At 40.1% G+C, this 15,884-nt stretch overlaps 1 pseudogene; it reads right to left on the reverse strand.

The window, feature by feature from the left end:
• Positions 1-12,160: 12,160 nt before the first annotated feature.
• LOC101601524 lies at positions 12,161-12,767 on the reverse strand (annotated as a pseudogene).
• Positions 12,768-15,884: the final 3,117 nt, after the last annotated feature.

Here is a 15,884-nt window from a genome sequence, read left to right on the forward strand (position 1 = left end):
TCACTGGAGTTTTATATACTAATTTTGACCTCACTGTCTACTTTACACTCCTGTCTCAAAATGACCTACATCTTCTTTAGTTTCTAAAAGCTCAGGTTTTCCTTTAATTTCTACAATATCATCCAAGTACCTTTAGTTACTTTTATGTAGTAGGTACAGTTGAATGTTGATGCAATGTTGTCAGATGAGCTCATGGAGGCTTTCAGGAAGAAGGGGGAAAAACATACATTCATGTTTTATTACATTATCCTATGTTAAAATATCCATTCAGTAGTGACAAAATATACTAAATTCCAAAGTAGATTTTTGTAGTCATATGTCCTGTTACTATTAATAGTTTATGAAAGCAACAAATTTCCCTGTTCTTACTGAGAGTATAGTAGGTGTTTAATTTGAAAATTGTGGTTGATTAATTCAGGGTAGATAAAGGATAACTCTTTAATACAGGACTTTTTGCCCTCAGGGAACCTGCTCCAGAGTTAAGGAGATGGCTCAGTCAGTGTGGACATTAAAACACCTAAACAAAAGCAGCTTGGGGAAGAAAGTATTTCTTTCAGCTTATAGTTTCAACAGGAATTTTCATCATGGTAGGGAAAGCAACTGAGAAACAAAGGCTGGCCATCACATTTTGTCATATAAGCTGGAAGGAAGTAGCAGGAATGAGCTCATCAGCACTGGCAAGGGACTGGGACTAGGAAGTCCCCAGTCCCACTCCAAGTGACACACCTCCTCGGAGTCTTCACCTCCCAGAGGATCCAACAGCCAGGAATCAAGTATGAGGTTTATTCACATTTGAATGAGCCTATTCACATGAGCATTTCACACCCAAATGCACCACAGTCAGTAAGTTATTTCCTCACAAACATAAGGACTTGAATTCAAAGCTAGAACCCACACAACTACCTAGAAGGCAGATGTGGTGATGTGGGCCTGAAATCCCAGTGCTGGGGAGGCCCAGCTAGCTAGCCTAGCCCAATTGTTGAACTCCTGTTTCAGTGAGAAACATTGTCTCAACAAACAAATTGGATAGTTCTAATCAAGATGGCATCTACCTAACCAGACTTCAGCCCCCTGGGTAATATCAGGCAAGGTGTCTGGGCCCCAATGTGATTCGGTCTTAGCATATCTCCTGTGGGTGGGCACAAGGGTGCACTTGAAAATCTGCTAGCTCCCATGCTCAGGGGTAGCCCTTGACCCTGAAATTCCCCCAACCACTGGCCCCAGCTGCCACTATAATACTCCCATACTGTGATAGGCAGACCACAATGCAAAAGCAACAGCACAAAACATCAAGTGAAAGGAGCTTTCATTGTCCAGTCCTACAGTAGAAGTCTCCAATGAAAACATAGAGGAGAAAACAGGAATAGAACCCCAAAATGAAGACACAAGATGTGAACCTGGCTAAGAATGACAGAACTGTGGTAAATCAACAGAAAACAATAATAACATAACAGCTGTCTTTACTAGGCTTGACCAAATAGGGAAAAAAAGAATAAGAGCAAAACCTCAAAAGAGAGTTAAGTGAATTGAAGGTGAGCTAAAAAAAAATAGAGGCTCTTAATAGCCAGGTGGTCAAGCCTAATGAAGACATAAGTAAATGCAGGAATGAATTCCAAGAACCATTCATCCCAGGGATACAGGGATGGTCCAACACATGGAGATAAGTCATAATATACCACATAAATAAACTTAATCACAAGGACCACATGATCATTTCAATAGCTGCAGAGAAGGCCTTTAACAAAATACAACATCACTTCATGATCAAAATGCTGGAGAGAAGATTCATGGAAGTTTTGTATCTCAACACAGTAAAGGTTAAAAAGCACCTAAAGCCCAGATAGTACTTAATGGGGAAAGACTCGAGGAGTTCCCACCGAGATCGGGAACAACACCGGGGTGCCCATCACTGACCACTGTTCTTCAACATGGCACTAGAAGTTCTAGCCCAAACAACAAGACAGGAGAAAGAAATAAAAAGGATTCAAATTGGAAAGGAAGATGTCATGTTAGCCCTATTTGCAGATGACATGATCCTATACATAAGTGACTCAAAAGTCTACATCTCAAAACTTCTAAAGGTGATTAAGTCTTTCAGAAAATGGCAGGATACCAAATCAATACACAAAAATCAGTAGCCTTTCTGTATGCAAAGGACAAATATACAGTGATATGAATTAATGAGGTTGCCCCATTTGCAATAGTGACACAAAATAAATATATTGGGCAAACATTAACCAAGGATGTAAAAGACCTATATAATGAAAACATAAAACCACTTAAGAAAGAAATTGAGCGCGTCTGGAGTTCGTTTGCAGAGGCTGGAAGCCCTGGCGCGCCCATTCTCTCTCTCTCCCTCTATCTGTCTTTCTCTCTTTGTCTGTCGCTCTCAAATAAATAAATAAATAAATAAATAAATAAAAAATTAAGCCGGGCGTGGTGGTGCACGCCTTTAAAAAAAAAAAAAAAAAGAAAGAAAGAAATTGAGTAAGACTTGAAAAGATATAAAGACCTAGACCTCCCTCACTCCTGGATAGGTAGAATTAATACTATGGAAATGTCAATTCTACCAAAATGAATACACTGATTTAATGCAATATCAATAAAATTTCCAGCATCATTCTTCACAGAGAAAGAAAATATGATCTTAAAATTCATATGGAATGGCAGCAGGCCTTGGATATCCAAACATATCCTCAGCAAAACAAAACAAAGCGAAACAAACAAACAAACAAACAAAAACCCTCTGGAGGTATCACCATACCTGATCTAAAGCTATATTACAAAGTCATAGTAATGAAAACAGCATGGTACTGGCATAAAACAGAAATATATATCAAAATAACAGAATTGGACTTAGGTCAAATAACTACAGCTACTTGATCTTTCACATACATGCCAATAATGTAGACTGGAAGAAAACCACAGTATCTTCAACAAATGGTGCTGGACAAATTGGATAACCATATGTAGCAAAATGAAACTAGACCCACACATTTTACCAAACCCAAAACTTAAGTCCAAATGTCTTAAAGACCTCAGTGTAAGACCTAGAACTCTACTCCTACTGAAAAAAAATAGTACAAATTCTCCATGATTTAGGAGTGAGGAAAGACTTCCTAAACAAAACCCTGTAGCCCAGGAAATTAAACAATCAATTAACCATTGGGATCTCATGAAGCTAAAAATGCTTCTGGACAGACAAAAATACCATAATTAGAGCCAATTGGTTACCCACAGAATGGGAGAAAATTTTTGCCAGCTACACCACTGACAGGAGCCTAACATCTAGAATCCACAAGGAACTCAAAAAAACTAAGCAATAAAAAAAAAGATCAAACAACCTACTCCAAAAATGGGGCAGAGAACTTTATAGGGAGTTTTCAAAGGAAGAAATACAAATGGCTGATATTTTCTTAACAAAAAGTTCAACATCCCTTAACCATTAGGGAAATGCAAATTAAAACAACTATGAGATTCCACCTTACTCCAGTAATGACGGCAATCATTAAAAAATCAAATGACAACAAATGCTGGCAAGGATGTATGGAAAACAATATGGAGATTCCTGAAAAGGATGAATATACAGCTACCAACAGACCCAGTTATTCCTTAACTAGGCATTTATCCTAAATGCTCCATGGTTCACAGCAGAGATATTTGTTCAACCGTGTTTATAGCTGCTCAATTCATAATAGCTATGTACCTGATTCAAACCATGAGCCCATTATTGGATAAATGGATAACAAAGTTGTGGTACATTTTCTCAATGGAATGCTACTAAGCAGTGAGGAAAAAACGATAGAAAATTTGTAGAAAAATGGATAGACTTGGGACAGATTATACTGAGTAAACTCACACAATCACAGAAAGACAATCTTCTCATGGCCTCACTCATCTGCTGTTCCTAACCTGGACCAGCTTGAGTTGCTCACATACATGATAGGTAACTTAAAGTCCAGATAATAGTGTGGAAGGTTTTGGGGGTGAAAGGGAGGGTGGGGGAAAACAAATACAAAACTAAATCCAAACTGAACTGGTACCATAGTAACCTTTACTTTTGAAGATAGAATCAAATATATAACCCTCAACAGGAGTAAATGAGAACACCTGAAATTAAGAATTTGGAAGAATGTAGAATAAAGCCTAACTTTAATTTCTTCCCCCTCTGGCCTGTAACTCCCAGTAGCAGAAATCAGTTGCTCACCACAATGAAATGTTGATTACAGAGACCTACGAAGTCCACAAAACAAGACAGCCTCTGTCAAAGCACTTGAGTACCTGGCTGAGGAAAAAGGTAAGATCCTATTTCTGAAGAAATCATATGCAGCTGCCACAGAGAATGGAGAGACCTGGCTGGAATCAAGAAAAGAGCCAGTCCCCAGACAGCCCATCTAGGGATGGAAAGTGCTTACATGAGTGACTGCATGAAATTGGCTAACAATGTTCTGAGTAACCAAGGTCTGTTCTACTCAGAAGTAAACATCCTCACAGGATTTACATGCCAGTGCAATGGTGGCATACTACCTTGATGGGTAACCAATAGCTTTCTGATTGCCTAAGAGATTCACTCAGTGGAAAACAACCCACATCTGGATGTGGGAACCAGGTCAGAATCCTATGGAGACAAAGATGGTCTCCAGTGTCAAGAGCTCATTAATCTTTGGCTAAAAGAGAGGTACATATATCAAATTCTCCCTAACTTACTAATGCTTACCCATTTAATCTATGGTGACTTCACTCTAAGTTGGATAATTTTTTTTTCTCTTTCTGAATGTATCTAGATCAGAGAAGATAAACTATCCTTGGCATATCAGTTAAGCCACAGCTGAAAACACAGAGTAATTGAGGAAATGAGCAAGAGTGCTGCTTCCATGGTGAACCTGACAATAAGAGCCAGAGTGAAGGACAGAGACCCTGAGGAGTCTCAACACCTACCAAAGCAGAGATCCAGAGGGTCCTACCAGCTCATCACTGAAGTACACTTAAAACACACTCCCCATGGCTCAGGAGTTTTGTTGAAGAGTGGGATGAAACAATGTAAGGTCCACAGGCAGAGACATCATGTAGAGGCACTTCCTCCCCAACAAAATACTGACTACATCTCCATTAATATATAACCCACAACCTCATGGAGAATACCTGCAACCCAACCAAGGAGGTTCTCCAGTGCAGTGTGTATACCAACATATGATGTATACCAACATATGATGTATCCATACAAAATATGTTGTTAATCAAAAAATAAAGATCGTAATTCCTTAACATTAAGTCACAATTTAGATTTTCATAACTGTCTAATTACTTTAAAAAAAAAGACAAAAAGTAAGTTGGAGTGTGACTGATTGAGGATGATATCTAATGTCAATCTCTAGCTTTCACATGCATGTACACACATGTGCATGTGCACTAGAAAACTCACCTCTTTCACACACATTTGAACTGCATTCACACAGATACTACATACATGCATAAGCAAAGATAAACAAAAGAAAACTTTCTTTTCACTAGAAGTAGTATGTCCATTGTGCTGATGCATAAAGCATTGCAGAAAACTAACACCTGTATGAAGCAATCTTTTGGGAAAACCATACCATAAAATTCCTAGCTTCCATTTGCTTAAGTTTAAAAAGTCCCACTTTCTGTTTCTGCCATGGAATATAAAATCTGTTTAGGATTTGAACTGGTTTCTTTGTTTTTCACCCTTCATCTGTGAGAGACTTCTAAATATTAAATATCTTTCCCAATTATAGTCAATGTCTCCTTTTTTATGTTCAATGTCATCTCCTAACTTAAGGGTACATGCTTTAAAATTCAAAATGTTGCTGGGTGTGGTGGCGCACACCTTTAATCCCAGCACTTGGGAGCCAGAGGTAGTTGGATCACTGTGAGTTTGAGGCCAGCCTGAAACTACTTAGTGAGTCCCAGATCAGCCTGGACTAAAGTGAGACCCTAACTCAGAAAAAAAAAAAAAAAAAAGGGAAGAAATTCAAAATGTTATTTATCTTTAAAACAAGAGTTCAGAGGTCATTATACCCAAGAATCCTTCCTTATCACTTCTTGTAATAGTTTTTTAAAACATTTATTTGTTTATTTAAGAGAGAAAGAAAGAATCAGAGAAAGAGAGGGACAGAGAGAGAGAAATGAGAAACAAGGGGGAGAATGGATATGACAGGACCTCTAACCACTGCAAGGAATGAACTCAAGATGCATGTCCCACCTTGTGCATCTGGAATTATGTGGGTACTGGGGAATCAAACTGAACAGGGGTCCATGGGCTTTGCAGATAAGTGCCTTAACTGCTAAGCCATATCTCCACCCCCTTTCTTATCACTTGTAATGCTCCTAGAATTCCCACCCTTCCTCCTGGAACTTTCAGTCTCAGATCCTGTGTCCTTCCCTCTTGGCCCACACATTACCCTTCAGTGTATCTCATTGATATAAAAGCATAGGTATAATTCCAACATTGAGCTAAATGTTTAATGAACAATACACTAAGACGAACTTCTGATTGAATAGGTCAGTAGACTATTTTGATGATTTTGTTGGTATGAAATTCCTAGTAAGCTCAGAATTTTTGTTTATTTTTTGGCAACCTTATTGGAATGTAATTTATATACTGTAATGTTCACCTATTTACTCAATAATTCAATGCTTTTTCACATCTTTGTAGATATGCAGTTGTCAAAATTTTGGCAAACAACATGTCCCTTGGAAGTTTTGCATGGACCATCCAAATAGTTTTAACTTAAGGATGAATAATGAATGAATAAAAACAAGAAAGGAGAAAGAAAATGTGATACAATTACCTCACTGCCATTAACAGCAATGCTCAAGTGAAATATATGATATCAATCACTAACTTAGGAGAGTGCACTTCTCCGTCAAATTTGTTATGTGTCTCATCTAGGAATGAGGAAGTTAATTATCTGTGAGCATCATTCTTTACATCTTTTAATATAGCCCCGTCTGAGCCCATTTTGTACTTCTATCCCATAACAACACATATTGTGTAATTTGCAAAGCAAAGTCATTTATTCTTCACAGTTCCAGAGTATGGGAAGTCCTTTATCAAAGGGCTAGGTCTTAACATGGCAGGATACGTGATATGGACACAGAGAACAGGAGGTCAGAGGACATGGGTCACCACAGGACTTCTTTATCCACAAAGGAGCTCATACATAATTGACCCGAGTAAGATAAAGCTATCCATCCATTCTTTTTTTTTTTTTAATTTTTTAAAATTTATTTACTTGAGAGCGACAGACACAGAGAGAAAGACAGATAGAGGGAGAGAGAGAGAATGGGCGCGCCAGGGCTTCCAGCCTCTGCAAATGAACTCCAGATGCGTGCGCCCCCTTGTGCATCTGGCTAATGTGGGACCTGGGGAACCAAGCCTCGAACTGGGGTCCTTAGGCTTCACAAGCAAGCGCTTAACCGCTAAGCCATCTCTCCAGCCCTCCATCCATTCTTAAAGGTAGTATTTCTTCATCTAATCACACCTTAAAGGTCCCAGTTCTCAATACACTGGCTATTCCAATTCAATATTACTCTTGGAAGGACAGACCAAGGTTTTTCTGTGCATGGTAGTTTGAACATATGCCTGCCCCCCCTCAATAGACACAAATGTTTTATTAAAACATGGATGTCTGACCATCTGGCTGGAAGAGGTGTCACTGAAGGAAGCTCTGATTTCTAGCCCAAAGTTATACAGAGTGCTTTGTGAGCTCTGCTAGTTCCCTGCTGTTTTGCTGCCAGTTTGTGTATTGTCTGTTTGGTGGTTTTCTCTGCCTAAAGATACCTGTGGTCCTCTCTTCACTATCAGACCTTTCTCACTTGCAAAATTAATGTGTCCAACAGGCACCCAAGAAGAAAAGATTCAAAAGGGTTCTACGCTTCACCTATCAAATGAATAGATCTAGGGACAAGTCTAAAAATTAGATTCCCTCCTCCACTAGGTCAAAGGGTAAATACATCAATTTAAAGTTACCAATTTCTGTTTCCTAATTTCCCTGTGTAACGAGGACCCCACGCTCTGCCCGGAAATGGCGACACCCCAAATCACTCACGAGAAACGGTCTTGATGCAAACAAGAGGATTTTATTCCAAGCGCGCTGGGGCCCACAGTTGTACACCATGCAGGGGTAGAGGACTGCCGAGCCCCGAATGTAGGAATGGGACAGTTTTTATAGGGTTTCTAACAAAGCCTGTGTATTAGACCAATCATTTTTTTAACATCAGGAGCCTGTGGGGTGCAAGCCAGTCAGTTTGTGCCACTCCATAGTTTCTAAGCCAATTAGCTTAATTTGTTCAAGCCCCTTGTGGACCAATCAGTCTGCTATGACCTTGGTGGTCAGCATTTGCGCAGGTCCTTGGGTGGGGGTAGCAGAGTGTGGTATCAGTCTCCTATGACCTTGGTGGTCTGAGGCAGGCTGCTACGGCTTGTGGTGCAGGCTACTAAGGCTTACGGTGCAGGCTATTTACAGAAACCAAATAAGTGGTTTACTTCATTACTCATTTCCCATCCTTGAGGGCTATCTCATGACCTTTTAACCTAGTTTTATATTAGGAGCGGGCTCTGATATAATGAGAAGAGGGATTCTTTACTTGCTTCCAACAGAGAGTAAAGCCTGGAGTTTGAGGTATGCAGGGGCCCGCTTAAGCTCCCTTTGGAGCGTGATAGTATTTCTGGGCTTCTGAATTCTTGGGCCTTTCACCTGGAATGCAGGACAAGTGAAGTAGCAGGTTTATGGACCCAAGTGCTGGGCAACAAGATAACAGCTTTTTTGGGCTTGAAAACTCTGATTATCTGAGGCAAACTGTTTGCAAGACTTACTAATTTAACTTCTGCATTTCAAGTTTCCCAGAAAGATTGGTGCTTCTGTAACTTACTATTCCATCAGAGCAAGACGTGAGAATGCAGCCCTCACTTTTGTTCGTCATCCCCAATGAGCAGTTGACAACCCTTAACTAGTCTCATACAAATTCCCATTACATTTTGTGCTAGGAATTTAAATAGAATGATTGGAGTCGAATCCCAAGAATGTTTTCAGAAGTTATTATCCAAAAGAGTACTAGAACATGACTCTCTAACCTGATCCCAATGTGCCCACCCCATCAAGAAAAAGTACTGAATAAGAAAGATGAAGCCTTCAATAATAATATGAGTACTGTAAAACTATGTCCATACCCTTTGAGGTTGGAGGTCAGTCTAATTTCCTGATTTGCTGAATGTTATTAAAGTGGATCCCTATGTATTTTGAGAGTTGTCCATCAATAATAGATTGGTAATTGTTGGGCCTTGAGATGCCCTTGTGTGAGGCCTAGTGGAACTACCTGAGCCTAGATAAAGTTTGGCGAACTGCCTCCACCCAGCTATGACTCAGCAGGGGGCCAAATGGCCTCTGGCCTGCTACTTCCCAACAGTAAATTAGAGTTCCCTCCCCTGGCTTAGAACTCAGCAGGGGGCCAAATGGCTTCTGGCCTGTCACTTCTGCACAGGAAGTTAGAATCCTCACCCCCTACCCACTCCTCTGCGCTCAGAACCAATCATCTCAGAGGTCACAGTATGCTATTGGCCCTTACATCTTACCCACCCTAAAGTCTCCGCCTTCGTTCTCAACATTATATAAACACTTGCCTGTAACAATAAAGTGAGTTCCTGCTTAGAAAAGATTCCCAAGTCAGTGTGGTTTCGCTCAGGTGGCCAGAAGAGGTTTCTGGGTCATCCAAGGCTCATCATGCCCTCAATCCCTAGGGAGGAACCAGCAGGCCTGGTCCTTCCCTAGGCACTACCTGGCCCCACCAGGGGGCCTGACAGGTAATTGTGTATAAATGTCTGTGCCACTTCACCTGGAAGTGTTTTTTTTTTTTTTTTTTTTTAACTTCTGGCACTTAGTGTTTTCCCATATACATTTTATAATTTTTGATTTAATTTTACAGAAAGCACTCATTTGCTGGTATGCACACCTACGTCACATGCATCTTCACACTCCCTTATTGCACTACTGACTACATATTCATCAACCTTGCACATTCCTGGTTCCAGTTGTCTTTGGACTGCAAAGGCACCTATTTTACAACTCTTGTGTGAGGATCCTTTGTGGAAAGTCCATCTGTACAGCACAGTCATTCCCCTGCAAAACAGAAAATGAGCAGGGTGCTAGATTATGTCCTCTCAAAGCAATAATTGGATATTTTGCAACTGTTTGACCCAACTTTTTCTAATTTGTAATGCATAAGGCTCTGTTCCAAAGAATAACATATTCCATTTCTGTTTACAGAACTAACTCATGATGCAAAGAAATATAGAAAATAAGATTGGTCCTTTATTGGTGATAATTATAGCAACAAGACAGAGCAAGATGTGGAAAGGTTAGATAAAAGCAAATGAACTTTTAAAATTGAGTTTCCTAGATATAATCATATAACAAAGTACAAATCTTTTAGCTGTTCAATTAAAAAGTGTCTTATTTTTCCCAATAATTTAGGAGTCCATTTTTATATTATTTTGCATAAGTATTTCAACCAATTTCCATAAATTTGCATTTTTGTTGAAAAAACCCTAATGCCAATTATGTAAAGTAAATGTAATTAATTAGTGCATTCCACAGCAACTGCATTCCAGCCTCTTTTGTTTGCAGCTGGAAACATCAGAATGCCTGACAACCCAGCAAAGTCTCAATTATTCTCTCCCAATCCAAAGTTGAAAGTGAGGTGGAGATCCCAGAAAGCTTGAAATATATCAAGTATAGCGTAGTTAAGTAGCTTTCTTTCAGTAAATCTAATTCAATGTCCAAAAGTAGAGTGAAAGGTCTTCTAGTGGTAAAAATCTTCATCTGCATCTAACCATCACTTTCTGATATAATCCTTGGGTTTCTCTGGGTACTAGGTTACATTGGCAAACATTCTTCTGCATTGCCTACCACATTCTTCTGCCAGAAGAGAGGTAGGAAGAAGGCCGCATATGGTCATTAGAACCTTTGGCGTCCAGTTCAGGGTTCATGTGGGAAACTCCTAAAAACTGTTCTTATCTTCTCAAGACCATAAAAGGCATGTGCCAGGAGTTCCTCACTGTGTACATGTATTCTTTCCTTGAAAGTTTGTGCCATGCAGGGCATGCTGGATGTTTGCTAAATTTAGGTATATAGTTAGATATTAATTTGCAGGCTTGAAAGCCACTGGGGGTGGACCTTTCCCTCATAATCAGTAGCTTGAAAAACCAGGCACTGAAGGTAGGATTCTGAATATTCATCAAAAGCAATGGGTCCAAGTGAAATCTCTGGTCCTGAGTAGAGACAGAATAATCTGAAATACCCAGAAGGTCATAAAGTAACTGTCTTAACTGTAAGCGATACATTTTTCCTTCCCTTAAGGATTAAGAAGTGTTCATTCAAATAGGCCTGCCAATAGTCTGGCTAGGAAAATGTCCTTCAGAAAGAGTTGTCCTTTTTACAGCCTTTGGAATTAGTATAAAGCCTGACTACAGTGCAGGCCAGAGTAATGGGTCCTTTGACCATAGCCTGCTCTGACTCCAGTTTATTCCACCTATCTGTTCTGAATTTTTTAGTGTTTTTTTTTTTTTTTGAAACCTAATAAATTGTCTAGTTACATTTCCCCACAAAACCACAGACTGGGTAAGAACTAAGTCTTTAGGCAATATATTCAAAGCTGTGATTAAAAATTAAAAAAAATCCACCCCAAAAAATAATAAGGAAAGAAAAACCAAACCCCAGTCCTCAGGTTCAATGAAGAGACCCAGCTACACATCAGCTAACCAAGAACAGTGTTCTGCTTGGCTCAGGAGGCTTGAGGCATCCTAACAACACCAGTCAGCATTAACTTCAACTTGCCTGCTTCCAGTTTCCAACTCTTGAATAAAGATCCTAGGTTTTCTATTACAAAACCCCTCTCATAAGTTGTTTTATTTACAATGGCAACTCTGAAAAGTTCACTGAAGTTAACTGGGCAATAAACCAGGCAGAAATCACTTTACAGAAGACAGAAAAAGCCCAAGATGCCACTCTCTCCAGAGAACCCATAGCTCAGTTTGATCGAGAGTAAAGGAAGACAACTTTCGCTCACACTTGAAGGAACTCCGTCTTTAACTTGGAATCTGTACTCAGACTACACATGTAAGGAGGACAGTATTATACTAATACAATTGATTTGCTGCTGCATTTCCCTACTGTTTGTCTAATATTAAAAATATAAACAGAGCAGTGCAACTAGTATTTGGAACAATCCTTATAGTGTTACAGTGTCAGGCACAACCTTTTATTTCTCTTCGCACCACTGGTTCTCTTTGCGCACCTGGGCCTCTTCCTCTTCAGTAAAGTCATTTTTGATATTGAAGGTTTTGTGGATCTCCTGAGGAGTCTTCCCCCTAATCATATTGGCAACAGTATTGCATGTAATGTCCAGCAAACCTTGATGTCTAATTAGTTTGCAGCCAGAATAAGTTCAAAAAGTGTTCCTTGGTCAACTTTCAGGAATTCTTGGTCCCACACAGGGATATCATCTGTCCACCTTTCTTTGTTCTCATCATCCTCAGGAGGAGAAGGGTCATCCTTATGGTGGGTGCACCACTGAATGACCTTTTTTAGTATTGCTGCATTAACATTTGGTAGGGGAACGGGATCATCATCCCCTTCATCATCAATTCCCAAATCTTCCAACATGGTTCTGATGGTCACAGACTACTTGGCAATTTCTACATCAATTTCAAATATCTTTCCATTAGAACTTTGCAACTTAATTGAAGGCATTGTGTTGGGGGTCAGCACTGCGGGCTGGAGGCCAATGGAACTGTGAAGCGTGTGTGCACAGGAGAAAAAGACGGACGACAAGGCCCTGTTCTGAATTTTTGTTTGCATGTTTATGTGTGTTCATATGCATGCATGTGTGTAGGTTTGTGTGTTGGCATCGAGATCAGAAGCCAATCTATGTGTCCTCCTCTATCAATTTCCACATTAGTTTTTGAGATATGGTCTCTCATTGAACCTAGAGCTTACTGATTTGGCTAGACAAGCTATCCAACAGGGCCTGGGAATCCTTCTGTCTACACCTCCACAGACCTGGGCTTACAGGCATATACCATCACGGCTGGTACAGGGGTTCCAATCGCAGGTCTTTATGCTTGCATGGCAAGTACTTCACTAGCCAAGCCATTTCTTTAGCTCTCTTTTCCAAATTCTTTATGGAGACCATAAGCTGAAGGAACACCAAAGTGAAATAGATCCTGGAGATAATAAGAGAAAGCAGAGAATACCCTTGGTTTAGTTCTAAAGCTACTTGTTGTAATCCTGGACATATTACTTGATTTGATGACATTCTCCACTGAAATGAAAAAGCCAAAATAATTGGCTCAATTGGGTATAACTATGCTTTATTTTAAGTTCTTGTTTGTATATTGAAATTTTATTTATTTAATTTTTTTAGAAAGGAAGGGAATGACTGCCACCTTGAAATGGTCTGTTAAGAGTTCAGGAAAGTCCTTGAAAGCCAAACCCTGGGTTCACATCTACTTTTAACCAAAGAATTGAATAAAATAAGACTGAAAAAGATAATTATTAAATTGTTATATTTATTTAGGGAAGTACAAAACCAAGGGAAGGAAAATGAATACATTCATAGGGCCTGAGAGCTCATGGGGTAGACCTAGAAAAACTCTAGAGAGGTCAAAAAGATTGCTGGAGAGATGGCTTAGTGGTTAAAGCACTTACCTGCAAAGCCAAAGAGTCCAGGCTCAATTTCCAAGGAACCATGTAAGCCAGATGCACAAGGTGGCCAAGTGTCTGGAGTTTGCTGGCAGTGTCTGGAGGCCCCGGTATGCCTATTCTATCTGCCTCTTTTTCTCTTTCTCTCTCTAATAAATAAATAGAAATAAAATTAATTAAAATAAGAAATTAAAAAAGGGCTCCCGCCATGTGAGAAGCAGGAGGGGGTAGACAGCCCATGTAGGAAGGAGGGGTCAGAGAGTTCTCTCCTGATCTTGGTCCATGGGCCTAGACAAGGGGAAACTATCGAATCTGGAGGTTCATTAGTGGTCAGGCAGCCCAGAGAGCATTGCCTTCTGTTACAAGTGTAGTTATAACCTAATGGTGGTGACTCTACCTTCCAGCTCAGGTGAGCCAGAGAGACAGTTGATTGGTCTGGGCTGGGGGCTGTCTCAGGAAGAGGCCAGCCATGACAACAAGTTCTGGGGCTGATATTAATGAACCTCAATGTTAACAGTAGATTTAAATCCTAGAAAATACCTGCCTCCCAAGAGGGACCCAGGTTATTTGGGGCAAAGTAGATCTCTTTCAGGCAAGAGATAAGGAACCAGATCATCCTTGGATCTCTAACAAAGTACAGACTATAAGGATAAGGCCCAAGACAGTTCTGCTTCTCACTTTTAGGGGACCAGTTTTCCTAACTGCTTAGCAATGCTACCTGACTCCCTCTCAACCTCAACTAACCTCAATATGACAGTGAAGCATATCTTAGTTACTTGTTTGAAATCAATTCTTTCCCAAATGTTTCCATGAGACTCAAAATATAACTTCATACATTATCATTTAATGAAAATAAAGGAGGGAAAGGTATTTCTATGGCAGATGTAAGAGACTGTAAATTATTTGAAGTCACAAGTGCAAGAGGTTTAAAGTGTGGCAGCAACACTTTTGCCATGTTTTCTTTCAGTTAGCATTCACAGCATTCTCTGAGGACCTGGTGGCTCTCGGGTGGTGGGTCAGATGTGCAGAGGAAGGATCCAGGCCTATCCTCCCAGGACTGTCTGGCATTCTGCACTGTAAAGTCTTGTTTGGACAGATGATAGATGGCTATGCAGCTGCCACGTTCAAGTACACAAAAGGCAGAATTGTCTTGTGCTTTACACAGACCTGCTATGTAGGGCAAGGTCTGAGGCCTGTCAGTCTGGGACAGGGCGACTGAAAAAATACCCTGACCTACTTAGCCAGGCCTTCTGGGATGTTGTATATCGGATTAAGCATAGCCAAACTTTTGTGGTTTATTTCTCATATTGAGGCAAGAGGTTGTCATAATCATTGTTTCTTATAAAAATAAGTCATTCTTGTACCATTACTGTCCTTGAGATTTGTAAGGGCCTCATTTCTCACAGTATCATCAGTATAGATTGGAAGGATATTCCCTATATTTTCAACACAGTAATATATATTAACACAGCTTTAAGCCCATTTCAGATGAAATTGATTGCTTGAAAGTGGTCACTAATACATCCATCCATGACAAGACATTGTAATGAGCAGTAACCAAATCCCATGAGTCCATTAGGTAAGATGCTCCTGTTGTCTGCCACCAGAGCCAGTGAAAGGATAACCACATAGCAGAAGATGTCAGGGCCTCACAGACTGTCAATGCTCTGCATATAGTTCACCTTTGTCTGGATGAAAAGTATTTCCTTTGGTGAGTTTAGTTGAGATCTTACAACTTATTTTTTTTGGTGTGTGTATGGGTATATGGTGTGCTTGCACATGTGTGTGGGAACATTTGTATGCACATGTAGGTGGATGTGACATCAGGCTGTTTCATTAATTTCTACCAACCTTATTTACTGAGGCAGGGTCTGTGGTAGTTTGGATGTATGTTCCCCATAGACTCAGGTGTTTTATTACAATTGAGTTTGAAGCTTCAGCTGCTAGCAGACAGACTCCTCCAGCTCACTGGGAGTGGATCTGAATTCCAGCCTACAGGTACCCAGAGAGGTTCTAAGCTCTGGCTCTGCTTGCTTGTGGTGCTGGCTGTTTGGTGGTGCCTCTCTGCTTATCTTTGTGAATGGAAACCAACTTCTTCCACCATTTGATGGAACGTGTTCTATATCTGTAAACTCGAAATAAATTCCTTCCTGCCATAAACTGTGT

Source organism: Jaculus jaculus, chromosome 11 (genome assembly GCF_020740685.1).
Source record: "Jaculus jaculus isolate mJacJac1 chromosome 11, mJacJac1.mat.Y.cur, whole genome shotgun sequence".
NCBI lineage: Eukaryota > Metazoa > Chordata > Mammalia > Rodentia > Dipodidae > Jaculus > Jaculus jaculus.